Below are 16,172 nucleotides of genomic sequence, written 5' to 3'. Positions count from 1 at the left end.
CCCCCAAAGGTATATTAGGAACCTCAGGTGCGGGGCAGGTTAGCATTCACGCCAAGGTCTAGTCCTCAGCAGGAGTGAAGCAGTGTGAACAGACGGTCAGTTTTTAGACCAAATAAAGAGTTCATTACGTTTCACCCAATACTCCCGAAGGAGAGGGCTGGGGCATAGGACACCCATGGACTTGGCATTTCACCTCTACATTTAGTTCTCAATATAGTATTATATGTTGCAACCCCATGACCCCCAAAGACATATAAGGAACCTCAGGCTAGCATTTCACCTCCTAGGTTTAGTCTTCAGTGGAGTAGTGTATGTTGCAGCACCATAACCCCCAAAGACATACGAGGAACCTCAAATGCAGGTCAGGCCAGTATTTCACCCCCAGGCCTAGTCCTCAATGAAGTAGTGTATGTAGCAATTCCATGACCTCCAAAGATAAGTGAAGAACATCAGACCAGCTTTTTACCCCCAGGTCTAGTCCTCAATGGAGTAGTGTGTGTGTTGCCACCCCATGACCCCAAAGACATATGAGGAACCTCAAATGCAGGTCAGGCCAGTATTTCACCCCCAGACCTAGTTCTCAATGGAGTAGTGTATGTAGCAATTCCATGACCTCCAAAGATAAGTGAAGAACATCAGACCAGCTTTTCACCCCCAGGACTAGTCCTTAATGGAGTAGTGTATGTTGCTACCCCATGACCCCCAAAGTTATATTAGGAACCTCAGGTGCGGGGCAGGTTAGCATTCACGCCAAGATCTAGTCCTCAGTAGGAGTGAAGCGGTGTGAACAGATGGTCAGTTTTTAGACCAAATAAGGAGTTTATTAGATTTCACCCAACACTCCCGAAGGAGAGGGCTGGGGCATAGGACACCCATGGACTTAACTGTCACCAGGAGAGTGGCAAAAAGTACTTACAGCCTTCACAGATTGAGAACCTTTAAGTCAACCCAACATTCTGTGAAATTAGATACTAAATAGTTCAGTGACCGCCTCCTAGGGGAGAGACCACCACACTGCAGTCAGGGGCAAAGCGTCTGTCCAGTTTCTCAGATACCCGGATTGAAGTTGAGTTCTTCCATGGTGCTTTCACCCCTCACTTACCTCACCAAGTCCCAATCCTTGGCCTCTATCCAAACAAATGGTCACTCTACCCAGGCAGCGGGCCTAAGAGGTCCAGTCAGCCATCTACATCCTCCCACACTCCATGATTAGTGCCGCCCCCCACACCATTCTCTGGGGCACTACCCAGCAGCAGGCAGAAGCAAACGAATACCAGAGAGTTCCAAGAACGACGAACTATCAATCTAGCTCTGGCTGACTACAGCCTAGTAACTCTAATTCTAAATCGATGTTCCTGCTCAGGGCGGGGGGGGGGGGGGGGGGCTGCATTTAGATGACAGTTCAGAGGCTGCGTTTGGATTTTGCGTTGCATTTCTTCGCATGCAGTGGCTCCAATTGAGGGGAATTTGGATTGCAGGCAAAGCAAGTCCAACAAAGCCTTTCCTTGCCGACCACTGCGGCCTGCATTGGGACGCATGCATTTGTGCGTTAGAATGGAGAAGGGTGCATTTGACTTGAACTCTTCTTCTGCTGTCAGACAGCGTGATGTAGTCGGGGGCGGGGAGAGACGCAATTTTTGGAATGTCGGTCACATGACTGCAGATTAGCGGCAAAGAAAGGAGAGAAAAGCGTGAACTCTCAGCTTTCCCTACAAACAGGAAATCTTTATTGACCATCATTTTTACATTACAGACAATCTGTGGCTTCTGCAACCATTCGCCAGCCGCATCCGCTTCCTCAGCGGCCGCGCCATGAGTGACGTGACCGAACGATTGTCAGGTAACTCGCCTCAACGCAGGAAGTAGATTGACTGGAAGGATTAAAGGGGAACCAATGAGGATGGAGACATGGGAGATGCCGTGGCTTTAGAGTTCCATGTTCCTTCATTTTATAGCAAGAAAGGGAAAAGTAAGAACCTTTGTCAGAGTTTTGGTTGTCCGTCTCTGTCAGGGCGACTTCCAGAGACGTGAAGATCGCTGCGTTCCGAATCGGACACGTTTTTCATTATTTGATGAACCCGAATTTCCAAATTACAAGAGAAACAAATTTAAACTGATCCGAAATAATGAAACAAAATTCAGCCGAAATTCAAATAGAAAATTAATAAAAAATTTTATTTGAAAACAAGAAAGAATAAAATAGAGAAAAAAAAAAAGAATAGAACAGATTAGAAAAGAATAGAATAGAAAAAACAATAGAATAGCATCAGAATAATAGAATAATAAAAAAAAAACAAATAGACTATAATCACCTTCCGAAATTTGAATTTTGAATAGAAAAGAATATAATAGAATAAAATAGAAAGAAAGATAATACAGTCTTTCAAATTTAGAATAGAATAAATTCGAATGCCGATTCAAATTTTCCAAATTCAACCAAATTGAATTCAATTCAACAGAATTCGGAAAATTTAAATCGAAAAGTCAATAAACTAAACAAATTCCAAAAATGAGTGAAGCGAATTTTAGCAAATTTAACTAGATTCAATTATTTAACAAAACAATTTTTTTCATTCTGCACATGTCTAGTGATTTCTCCTCACTTCCTGTGACGCCTCTAATCAGGACAGGAAGTGAAGGGAAACCTCTGCAATGGAGACACAGCCAACAATAAAAACCTGCCAGAGGTTCCGACTTTTCTCCACTCTATCCAGATCTTCTCCAGTACCGCGCAGTATTCCAAAGAATTATCACACTTAGTCATTTATGGATCGCAAGTTTTCATTTTAATGCAAAACAAACACACAACACCATTATACAATACAAACACACAACACCATCATACAATACAAACATACAACACCATCATACAATACAAACATACAACACCATCATACAATACAAACATACAACACCATCATACAATACAAACATACAACACCATCATACAATACAAACATACAACACCATCATACAATACAAACATACAACACCATCATACAATACAAACACACAACACCATCATACAATACAAACATACAACACCATCATACAATACAAACACACAACACCATCGTACAATACAAACACACAACACCATCGTACAATACAAACATACAACACCATCATACAATACAAACACACAACACCATCATACAATACAAACATACAACACCAACATACAATACAAACATACAACACCATCATACAATACAAACATACAACACCATCATACAATACAAACATACAACACCATCATACAATACAAACACACAACACCATCATACAATACAAACACACAACACCATCATACAATACAAACACACAACACCACCATACAATACAAACACACAACACCACCATACAATACAAACACACAACACCATCATACAATACAAACATACAACACCATCATACAATACAAACACACAACACCATCATACAATACAAACACACAACACCATCATACAATACAAACACACAACACCATCATACAATACAAACACACAACACCATCATACAATACAAACACACAACACCATCATACAATACAAACACACAACACCATCATACAATACAAACACACAACACCATCATACAATACAAACACACAACACCATCATACAATACAAACACACAACACCATCATACAATACAAACATACAACACCATCATACAATACAAACACTCAACACCATCATACAATACAAACACACAACACCACCATACAATACAAACACACAACACCATCATACAATACAAACACACAACACCATCATACAATACAAACACACAACACCATCATACAATACAAACACACAACACCACCATACAATACAAACACACAACACCATCATACAATACAAACACACAACACCATCATACAATACAAACACACAACACCATCATACAATACAAACACACAACACCATCATACAATACAAACATACAACACCATCATACAATACAAACACTCAACACCATCATACAATACAAACATACAACACCATCATACAATACAAACACACAACACCATCATACAATACAAACAAACAACACCATCATACAATACAAACATACAATACAATCATATGATACAAACACAAAATACAAATACATGATACAAACAAACAATACAATCATATGACACAATCACACGATACAAACGCACATAGTATACTTTATTTATGGGGAGCCTGACCTCCCCAACATGTTTATAGGGGAAGAACACAACCATCTGGTTCCTGTAAGTCTTTGTGTCGGTCGGCACACGGCTCCTCGGCTGTTCTGCCTCAAATGTCGCTTTGTGTAGAAGACAAACCTCCTATGACCCAGTCTGTGTGTACAGTGTTGCAATTTGCTGACTCAACAAGATCCACAGCCAGTCTTAGCTCACCAAGAAGACTCAGAGTAAAATCCATGGTGGATCCCTTTTCAGAGGGTGGTAGAGCAACGGCTTCCAAATAGGCCGTGAATCTCCCCAGCGGGCACACGCCACAGAAAAAAGCTGATCAGGATTTCCTTCTCTAAGTTTTGGTTAGACATACACTTTAAGCCCCACCCCCTGCAGTGCTAAACCCCGCCCATCACTAAACTGTCATATACCAGCACTTCAATGGGCAGTAGAGGCTCTGGGGGGCAACGGTTAACATCAGCAGGGGTGGGGCCAGGGGTGTAACTATGAATTATGGGGCTCCTTCTACTCCAGGGCTCTGTGGGGCACTGCCTAGCATCAGCAGGGGTGAACCAAGGAATAATGGGGCCCCTTCTATGCCGGGCTCAGGGGACACTGCTTACCATCAGCAGGGGTGTAACTACAAATTATAGAGCCCCCTTCTAGTCCAGGGCTCTGGGGGCACTGCCTAACATCAGTAAGGATGGGGCCAGAGGTGTAATTACAAATAATCCAAAGATCTGAGGGCACTGGTGGAGCCAGGGGTGCAACTATGAATTCTGGGGCTTCTTTTTCTAAAGGGATCTGAGGGGCACTGCTTAGCATCAGCAGGGGTGTAACCACAAATTATGGAGCCTCCTACTCCACGGCTTCGGGGGCACTTCTTAGCATCAGCAAGGGTGTAACCACAAATTAGGGAGCCCCCTTCTACTCCATGGCTCTGGGGGGCACTGCTTAGCATCAGCAGGGGTGTAACCACAAATTATGGAGCCCCCTTCTACTTCACGGCTCTGGGAGGCACTGCTTAGCATCAGCAGGGGTGTAACCACAAATTAGGGAGCCCCCTTCTACTCCATGGCTCTGGGGGGCACTGCTTAGCATCAGCAGGGGTGTAACCACAAATTATGGAGCCTCCTTCTACTCCAGGGCTTTGGGGGCACTGCTTAGCATCAGCAGGGGTGTAACCACAAATTATGGAGCCTCCTTCTACTCCATGGCTCTGGGGGGCACTGCTTAGCATCAGCAGGGGTGTAACCACAAATTAGGGAGCCCCCTTCTACTCCATGGCTCTGGGGGGCACTGCTTAGCATCAGCAGGGGTATAACCACAAATTAGGGAGCCACCTTCTTCTCCATGGCTCGGGGGGGCACTGCTTAGCATCAGCAGGGGTGGGGCCAGGGGATGTAATTACAAATAATGGGACTCTCTCCTACTCCAAGGATCTAGGGGCACTGCTTAACATCAGCAGGGGTGGAGCCAAGGGTATATAACTATGAAGTATGGGGCCTCGCCTAATCCCGGGCTCTGGTAGGACTGCTCAGCATCAGCAGGGGTTTAACTAGAAATTATGAAGGCCCCTTCTACTTCAGGGATCTTTGAGACACTGCTTAACATCAGCAGGGGTGGGGCCTGCGGTGTGTAACTATGAATTATGAGGCCCCTTCTACTCCTGGTCCAGGGCTCTGAGGGCACTGCTTAGCATCGGCAGAAGGGCGACTAGGGGCATAACTACAAATTACGGGGCCCCCTTTTACCCCAGGTGCCACATGGGCCACTCTGGCTGTTGGTTATGCCACTGGGTGGAGCTTAATCTCTTCCTGGGCAGAATTCTTCATCTAGAATTCAGGGGGTTCAGCGGGGGCTGGGACTGATTTGAAGACTAACACTGGTACTTTCATAGCCTACAAGGTGAGGCACATAGTGCTGTTGCTCTAACAAAAATTTTAGGCCACGTCTGATGGCATTTACAAGACGCCCCTGAAGGCGAATACTGTATTATGTGGCGGGTTCTCACCGCATTATTATTATTATTTCTATAATGAACCCCTCAACATTTCTCCATTGTCCCCCCCAGGTCTTGTATCCTCTGTCTACCCCCGGAAACCGCAGGCCGTGGAGCGCCACGTTTTGCCCGTTTTGTGGTTCTTCCTGAGCAATATAACCGGGAACGGAGTGCTGCCCGGCCGAAACGGTAACTTCAAGGAAGTCATCACCAAACTTACCAATAACTTACACCGAGTGATGGGGCGGAGCCTGGAGGAGTACGCCTCTGGACAGTCCCAACACGCCACCAAAATGCTGGCCGACATTCTGGGGACCAATAAATAAATACCGACCCCCGATCCACGGTGCCGGAGGAGGCGGAGCACGGTGATGTAATGGGGGCGGAACCTGCGTTCTCTGTATTTAGTGTAAATTCTGTATTTAAGATTAAAAACTATTATAATAGAAGAAGAAGAAGAACTGATTCTTTCTATAGATTGGGAATTTATTAATACGGGATGTGATGCATCTCCGATATATATAACTGAATGGTAGCCTGTTAAAGAGGACCTGTCATGCAAAAGTTCACTATCCTAGTGACGGTACTGCTGTTAGAAATCACGGGGCCCCATACAGCACAGAACCAATCCCCCTGGAGTGCAGCCGGAGGGAGCGAGAAGAGGAGGAGCCAATTTAAGATATTATTCAATGATCTGACACCATAGTAGAGTCTGTCCACATAGCAGCCCATCCTGATGGTAGGTATATAATATATATATATATATATATATATATATATATATATATATATATATATATATATATATATATTGATATGGATATTATATTTTACTATATACTGTAGTTATTAATACAACATGTGAAGTTCTGAAATGAAGACAATCCTATTCCTGAGCTTTCTGTATATTAATTTATAGTCAATATCTGAACAATATGCTGGAATACCCCCATTAAACCCTGATGGAGCTCATGTATGTATATACTGTATTATTGGAATTAGCATTAAATTGTATTTTTATATGTTGTTCTTGTCTTTTTTTTATTTTTTATAATTCCAAACAATTTGAACTAATTATAAAAAGGTTGAGTTAATGAGATGAGTCAGAGGAATGACTGTTCTCCCCCCTTCTCCTTCCCTCCCTGCCCGCTCTCTTCATAGAGGTTTAGGGAGTTTCAATTAGAGAGAGAGAGTCTGAAGGCAAACAGCTTCTGGTTGTTCTTTATAAATGCTCTGTGACACCACTATTGTGTGTGCGTTGGCTATTAATTGCTTACTTGTAAAATGAAGAATATGGTAAGTAAATTAAGATATATATATATTTTTTTTTTTACCATTAGCAAATCAGTATAAAGACGTATAATTCATACAGAAGTAATACAAAGCAGTGTGCAAAAAAAAAAAAAAAAAAATCATACATATGAAATAAAACCATTACAGTGAGATACTAAAGTGAGATATAATCACATTACATCGCATATACAAAAAACAAGTGTTGCGCTAAACATACATTTTGCTCATAAAGTGTTAGAAAAAGTCCAATTGTGAAAAAACAAAAAAAAAACAAATCTGTGAAATTGCAGATGAATCCAGAAGAGCCCCACCTCGTGCAGATACCTCCCCCACAAGCAGCATAGCCTCTTACCAGAGGGCCTGGACCCTTTATTACAGAGGCTTGATGTAATGGTCTTTGCCGGGGTAGTCAGCTGGAGATGTGTCCTCAGATCAAAGTAAGAATTTTCATTGGACAATCGTGGGGCTCCATTCACCCCATGACCTCAATGACGGGTTCCATGGCTTGAATCCAGAACTGCTCAGCTCTTGGCTGGATTGAGGCTTTTCAAGGTCTGAGCAGCAGTAGGGATTGGCGGAGCCGGAAGAGTCTTGTAGAGGGGAGAATTATCGTTTTATCTCTGGAGTTGATCCCTTTTTAATGTCAATATTCTGTTTGCTTTGTTAGCAGCAACTTGGCATTGCTGAGCCCATCATCTACTAGGACCCCCAGGTCCTTCTCCATCCTACATCCCCCCAGAGGTTCCCCTCCCCCCAGGTCCTCCTCCATCCTAGACCCCCCAGAGGTTCTCCCCCCAGTCTATAGATTGCATTCAGATTTTTGCCGCCCAAATGCATTATTTTATATTTTTCTACATTGAACCTCATTTGCCATGTAGTTGCCCCTCCCCCCATTCATTTGTTCAGATCTTCTTGGAAGGTTTCCACTTCCTGCGGAGAAGTTATTGCCCTGCTTAGCTTAGTATTGTCCGCAAATAGAGAGATTGAACTGTTTCCCCCATACCCATCCTCCAGGTCATTTATATACAAATTAAATAGGATTGGTCCCAGCACAGAACCCTGGGGGATCCCACTACCCACCCCTGACCATTCCGAGTACACCCCATTTATCACCACCCTCTGAACTCGCCCTTGTAGCCAGTTTTCAATCCATGTACTCACTCCTATGGGAGTTATCCAGCCAGGCTTCAGGGGGACAGGAAAGGCCGACAGATCTGACATTTGTAATAAAGAATATTTCTACAAATGGCGCCCTCTATGTGACACTTCAGGGGCCACTTTAATGTAATCGGTGAGCTTAGCCCATGGGCGTCCGCAGCAGGGGGCAAGGGGAGTCAAGTGCCCCCCCCCTGGAATCCCCAAGGTGTTGCAGCAGCCAGCAGCGTCTGCCGCCGCCGCCGCCATGCTGCCTTTTTTTCACTGAGTCCACTGGCAGCTGCATCCTCCGCCCTCTCCTATGGATCACAGCGCTGGCTGGCTGGCTCTGTGTTCGGCGGCCGCGCTGTAACATGGCCCCCCCCCCAAGACCAGCTCGTGTGATAGTAGAGAGAATCAACGTTCCACCTATCACATGAGCCGGTCTGAGGGGGCGGGGCCATGTTACAGAGCGGCCGCCGAACACAGAGCCAGCCAGTGCTGTGATCCATAGGAGGAGATACTGCAGGTACAGCCCGCCTTGTGTGCCACAGTGCCTGGATAGGAGGATCGAAGGGGTGGGGGGGGGGGCGATTCTCCTATCCAACTTATTTTACTGTCTCCAGTTCACCTTGTGCTCCCTGCCCCCCCCCCCAGTGCTCTTCTCCACCACCACACTCTCCTGCCCCCCCCACAGTTCTCTCCTCCCCTGTTCTTGCTGCCCGCCCTGCTCTCCAGCTCTCCCCATCCTTCTCTAGCCACCATCCCAGTGCTCTCCCCCCATGTTCCCCCCCAGTCCTATCTCCTCCGTGCTCTTCCCCCGTTCTCCTCCCCAGTGCTCTCCCCCCTGTTTTTCCCCCCCGTGCTCTCCCCCTGTTCTTCCCCCCCCCGTGCTCTCCCCCTGTTCTCCCCCCCAGTGCTCTCCACTCCCTCCAGTGCTCTCCCCCCCAATGCTCTCCCCCTACCCCCACCAGTGCCCTCCACTCCCCCCTGTTCTTTCTCCCCCTTTTCTTTCTCCCCCCGTGCTCTCCACTCCCCCCCCAGTGCTCTCCACTCCCCCAGTGCTCCCCCCGTGCTCTCCCTCCTGTTCTTCCCCGCCACCAGTGCTCTTCAGCTCTCCCCATCACTCTCCAGCCCCCACCCCAGTGCTCTCCAGCCCCCCATTCTCCCCACCCCTGTTCTTTCTGCCCCCCCTGGTGCTCTCCACCCCCCCAGTGCTCTCTACCCTCCGTGCTCTCCACCCCTGTTCTTTTTGGCTCCCCCCAGCACTCTCCACTCCCCACCCCTGTACTCTCCACTCCCCCTGCATTTTGCCCCCACCCATGTGCTCTCCAACCCTACCAGTGCTCTCCACCCCCCATAGTGCTCTCCAGTCCCCCGTGCTTTCCACCCCTGTTTTTTCTGGCCCCCACTGGTGCTCTCCACTCCCCCCTGCTCTTTCTACCCCCCCAGTACTCTCCAGCCCCCATGCTCTCCACCTCGGTTTTTCTACCCCCCCCAGTGCTCTTCACCGCCCCACACTCTTAGCCCCCCCAGTGCTCTCAGCCTACCGTGCTCTCTACCCCTGTTCTTATTGGCCCCCCCAGTGCTCTCAAGTTCCCCCCCAGCGCTCTCTGCTCCCCACCCCTGTGATCTCCACTCCCCCTCGCTCTTTGCCCCCACCCATGTGTTCTCCAACCCTGCCAGTACTCTCTGCCCCCCCTTCTCTCCGACTCCCACCCAGTGCTCTCCACTTCCCCAGAACCAGAGCGCAGGCTGACTGGGGCCGGAAAATGAGGACGGCTGAAGGTGCAGGTGGCCAGGGACCACTCTATCTCACAGCAAACAGATCCTCTGGAAGGAGCACCGTCCCCATCCAAAACGAGAACAGACCCTGCCTGCTGCTGTCCATCATGGATATCCTGATGGCATGCAAGGTACCGTACCGAGCATCAACAACACCCCTTCCCACAGACAGGGACTGCAGACTGGGACATGGGGCACAGGAGGGTCTGCAATGATGGGCACAGTTGAGACTGCATTCACGGCACAGTAAAGCTGCATTTGATGGGCACAGTGAGGCGGCATTGTTGGGCACAGTGAGGCGGCATTGTTGGGCACAGTGAGGCGGCATTGTTGGGCACAGTGAGGCTGCATTGATGGGCACAGTGAGGCTGCATTGATGGGCACAGTGAGGCTGCATTGATGGGCACAGTGAGACTGCATTGATGGGCACAGTGAGGCTGCATGTAAGGGTGGAGTGAATACGATAATGTAAGGGACACTGATATAAAGGGTTTCCTCCTTATATATTTTTTTTTTTTCACGGTGAATAAAGTTCGCTTTATTGATACTTGACACACAGGTTACAATCCAGAAAAAACAGAGTTAAAACATACAGCAGGAAAAGGAATAGGAATATAGTATATTCCACGTGCAATACAAGATTTTTTGTACAAACTTCTCTGACATTAACCAGGTGAGGCCAGTGGACACCCAGATACCGCAGAACAGTCAATGTAACAAGGTAGCCACTGTACCCCCCATCAGACCCTGCAAGGGGGGAAGGGGGGGAGAAGGGAGGGGGGGCAGGTAGGAAAGGGGAAGGCAAAGGGAGAAGGGGAACAAGAGTAGGAGCATGACAAGGGAAAGAAAAGGGAGAAGGGGGAAGGAAGGGGGGAAGGGAGGGAGACCATCCCCTACGGACCCAGCAGTAGCAGTTCTGATTTCTATATACCCTCTCTATCTCCTCCCGTCCAGGGCAACCATATCAAATTTCTTAGGACACTTCCTGCTTATATATGTCATTATGTATAACGGTAGGGCCTTATTAATGATGTCATCCCACAAAGCCACCGACGGGGGGGAAGCAGAAGTCCAGCGAAGGAGAATGGCCTTCTTGGCATAATAAAGCAAAAACGCTACCAGGAGTCTGGAGTAGCGAGACCGCTGGTCCTCCTCCTGAATGCCAAGAAGAGCCAGCTCTGGGGACCGGGGTAAGGACAAGCCAAGACGCTCATGAATGGTGTCAAACACGTCAGTCCAGAAGCCGGCCACAGCCGGGCAGCTCCAGAACATATGGAAGAACGTTCCCATATCTGTTTTGCACCTGGTACAGGCAGGGTCTCTTTGCTGGTACAGTCTGTGCAGCCGCTGTGGGGTATAATAAAATCTATGTAGAAACTTGGTCTGAATTACTTTATCCCTAGATAAAATCACCAGGCCTAGGCTATCCTCAAAGCAGTCATTCCAATCCTCTCTCGCCAGGGTAGGAATATCCCTCTTCCAGGCCTCCCACAATTTCTCCATCTTAGGAGAGTCCACACAAATTAGCGAGATGTATAAGGACGAGAGAGGCTTGGAGTGCTGGTCCTGGGTCAATAGCTCCTCCATGGGGTCCATAGAGAGGCACGTGACTTCTGGCAGATGCGCCCTGGCTGCATGTTGCAGTTGGTGGTAGCGGAAGTACATCCACCCGGGCAATTTAAATTTGGTGGCGAGTTCCCCATACGACCCCAATCTTCCATCTATGATAATGTCTCCTACCGTCTTCACCCCGTAGCGCACCCACACTATCGGGTCAGGTACAGTCCGAAAATGCGGGAACACAGGGTTCTCCCACAGGGGCTGCCGGGGAGACCAGACCCCTGGCCTAATAAACCGTCTCCTAGCCAACCCCCTACACCCTAAGTGTCGTCCTAGTCGGCAGTGGAAGCCCAGGGTGTGCGCCAGGTCCTCTGTACACTAAATTGCCAAGGTTGTCCAAAGAACCCACTCCAGCTGCCTCAATGCAGACCGCGGCGTTTGTCCTAGAACGGGCAAACCACCAACGGACCGACACGAGGATCGCTGCCCAGTAATAGACCCTAAAGTTGGGTAGGGCCAGCCCTCCACCACTCACGGGTAGACACAGAGTGGATCGTGCAAGTCTAGGGTGGAGCCCCCCCAAATAAATGACCCAACACAACTATCTAGATCAGCAAAAAATACACCCGGGATCAAAACGGGGGAGTTCCTGAATAGATAGATGAATTTGGGGAGGAACACCATTTTCAACAGGTTGATGCGACCCAACAAATTCAGGGGAAGCTTCCCCCAGGAGGCACATCTAGCCTTCAGCTGAAGGAGGGCAGGCTTCAAGTTAAGGTCGTAATAGGTCGACGGGTCACTGCCCACCACCACTCCGAGATACTTAAATTCATTGACCCACTGGAGTTGGGTATCCGCTGCAGCCGCTCTCGACCCCAGGTCCAGAGGAAACAGGACAGATTTGGTCCAGTTTATTCTGACCCCAGAAAAACGACCAAACTCGTTAAAAATTTCCAGAGCCGCTCGTAATGAGGAGTCCGCGTCCTTCAAGTAGAGCAGGGCATCATCGGCGTAGAGCGACACCTTCTCCTCAAGGGAGCCAATTCTCAACCCCTCCACCCTCGAGGACGCTCACAGGGCTACCGCCAGAGGCTCCAGCGCCAGCGCAAATAACGAGGGAGAAAGGGGGCAGCCCTGACGGGGACCCCTCTCCAACTGAAACCCCTCCGATAGCCTACCATTAATCCGCAACCGAGCTCTGGGTCGCCTATAAAGCAGCTGCAGCCAACTCAGGTAATGGGAACCAAACCCATATGTGTGCAATACCGCCATAGGTATCCCCATTCCACTGAGTCAAATGCCTTTTCGGCATCCAGTGAGGCAATGACCCTGGTCCCAGCATTATCATGGGGATAGACAAATTAAGAAACAGATGCCGTACATTAATGTCGGTGCCCTTACCAGGCATAAACCCCGTCTGGTCAACATGGACAAGCTCCTCCAGGACCTGCGCCAGCCGATTCGCCAACACCTTTGCCAGCAATTTGGCGTTGACATTAATCAAGGTTATTGGACGGTAGGACGCACAGTCCTCGGGATCCTTACCTGGCTTGGGCACCAACACAATAATCGCCTCTGACATGGAATAGGGGAGCAACCCCCTCTCCAGAGACTGGGCAAAGATACTAGCTTAGGGGCGACCATCTCCTGATAAATGGAATAAAATTCCACGGTAATACCATCCGCCCCTCGGGGACTTCCCTGCCTGCATTTGGGCCATTGCCACCTGAACCTCCTCCAATGATATGTCCCGCTCCAGGTGGTCCACTGCCCCCCGGGACAGGGTAGGAAGTTCCACCCCGTCCAGGAAGGCCAGCAGCGCCGAGTCATTGTAGTCTACCCTAGTGGAATATAAGGCGCTATAATAGCACACAAACCTAGACAGGATCTCTTCCAGGTCCGGGATAGGGGTCCCCCCTCGTCTCTGACCCTGCCAATATGGGCGCTGGTAGAATGTCCCCGGGCTAACCACGAGAGCAGCCTCCCATTTTTATCCCTATACTCAAAGATTTTCTGAGCAGTGCCCAGCATAGAATTCTTAGTCATGTCTATCCTGTGCAGATCGACCGCCCTAAGTGCCATCTGCCATTCCTGATAGCTAGGGGGGGGGGGGGGGGGTGGGGTCCGCCACGTGTCTACTCTCCTTTTCTCTCAACAACCCCTCTAATTCCTCCAGCAACTGCACAGACCGTTTGCGACACCTGACAATTCGGGAAATGTATTCACCCCTCAGCCAGCCCTTGAACGCATCCCAGACCACCAGGGGTTCGGTAGAGTCCGCATTATCCAACCAGTAGTGACACAGGGCCTCCGGCATATCCTCCTGAACCCCAATATCCGCTATCCAATACCCCGACAGCCTCCACAGTCCCCTCCACAAGGGGAGCCCAAGGGACACCCCAAGGAGGAGGGGAGCGTGATTAGACACCCCCCTAGGCAGAATCCGCACGTTCGCCACTCGCTGCAGAATAGCCTGCGAAACATACCCCAGGTCTATACGGGAGAAGGTGCGAAACGTGGAGGAATGGCAAGTAAACTCTCTGCCCGAGGGGTGAAAGTGGCGCCAGACATCCATCAACCCAAAAGTATCAGCCCAACGTGTCAGACCCGGCGCCTCACGGGAGGACCGGTGGAGCCTATCCAGCTCTGAGCACGGGGCCATGTTATAATCCCCTATCAACAGAACATTCTCTACGCCATACCTTATAACTAAGTTCATAATGACAAACAAAAGGTCAGTATCCGCAGGGGGAGGCAGGTATATACCCACCAGGACATAGTCCACATTTGCGATGGTAGCATGCAGAACAACAAACCTACCCAGGGCCGTCTTTAATGTTGATTGGGCCCTGGGCAAACATTTTCTTGGGGCCCCCAACTGCTATTAGACATATAACAAATAGCAGCAAGACCCAAATCAGTTTACTGCAGCAGATCAGGCAGCAATTGCAATTGGTTGCCAGAGGATACAGCATATTAATACCGATCACTGACTGGTTGCTAGAGGTTACAACACATAATTTCTGCTTCCACATTCATTGCTAGAGGTTACTGCACATCATTACTGCTCACTGAGAAACGTAAGACAGGAGATGACCAGAGACTGCGGATCTAATACAGGAGATGACCAGAGACTGCGGATCTAATACAGGAGATGACCAGAGACTGCGGATCTAATACAAGAGATGACCAGAGACTGCGGATCTAATACAGGAGATGACCAGAGACTACAGATCTAATACAGGAGATGACCAGAGACTGCGGATCTAATACAGGAGATGACCAGAGACTGCGGATCTAATACAGGAGATGACCAGAGACTGCGGATCTAATACAGGAGATGACCAGACACTGCGGATCTAATACAGGAGATGACCAGAGACTGCGGATCTAATACAGGAGATGACCAGAGACTGCGGATCTAATACAGGAGATGACCAGAGACTGCGGATCTAATACAGGAGATGACCAGAGACTGCGGATCTAATACAGGAGATGACCAGAGACTGCGGATCTAATACAGGAGATGACCAGAGACTGCGGATCTAATACAGGAGATGACCAGAGACTGCGGATCTAATACAAGAGATGACCAGAGAGTGAAAATCTAATACAGGAGATGACCAGACACTGCAGATCTAATACAGGAGATGACCAGAGACTGCGGATCTAATACAGGAGATGACCAGAGACTGCGGATCTAATACAGGAGATGACCAGAGACTGCGGATCTAATACAGGAGATGATCAGAGACTGCGGATCTAATACAGGAGATGACCAGAGACTGCGGATCTAATACAGGAGATGACCAGAGACTGCGGATCTAATACAGGAGATGACCAGAGACTGCGAATCTAATACAGGAGATGACCAGAGACTGCGGATCTAATACAGGAGATGACCAGAGACTGCGGATCTAATACAGGAGATGACCAGAGACTGCGGATCTAATAGAGGAGATGACCAGAGACTGCGGATCTAATACAGGAGATGACCAGAGACTGCGGATCTAATACAGGAGATGACCAGAGACTGCGGATCTAATACAGGAGATGACCAGAGACTGCGGATCTAATGCAAGAGATGACCAGAGACTGCGGATCTAATAGAGGAGATGATCAGAGACTGCGGATCTAATATAGGAGATGACCAGAGACTGCGGATCTAATGCAAGAGATGACCAGAGACTGCGGATCTAATACAGGAGATGATCAGAGACT

The sequence above is a fragment of the Lithobates pipiens genome, unplaced genomic scaffold (assembly GCF_037356315.1).
Source record: "Lithobates pipiens isolate NorthernLeopardFrog02 unplaced genomic scaffold, aLitPip1_a1.2 Scaffold_101, whole genome shotgun sequence".
Taxonomy (NCBI): Eukaryota; Metazoa; Chordata; class Amphibia; order Anura; family Ranidae; genus Lithobates; species Lithobates pipiens.
This window is presented reverse-complemented; position numbering follows the sequence as displayed.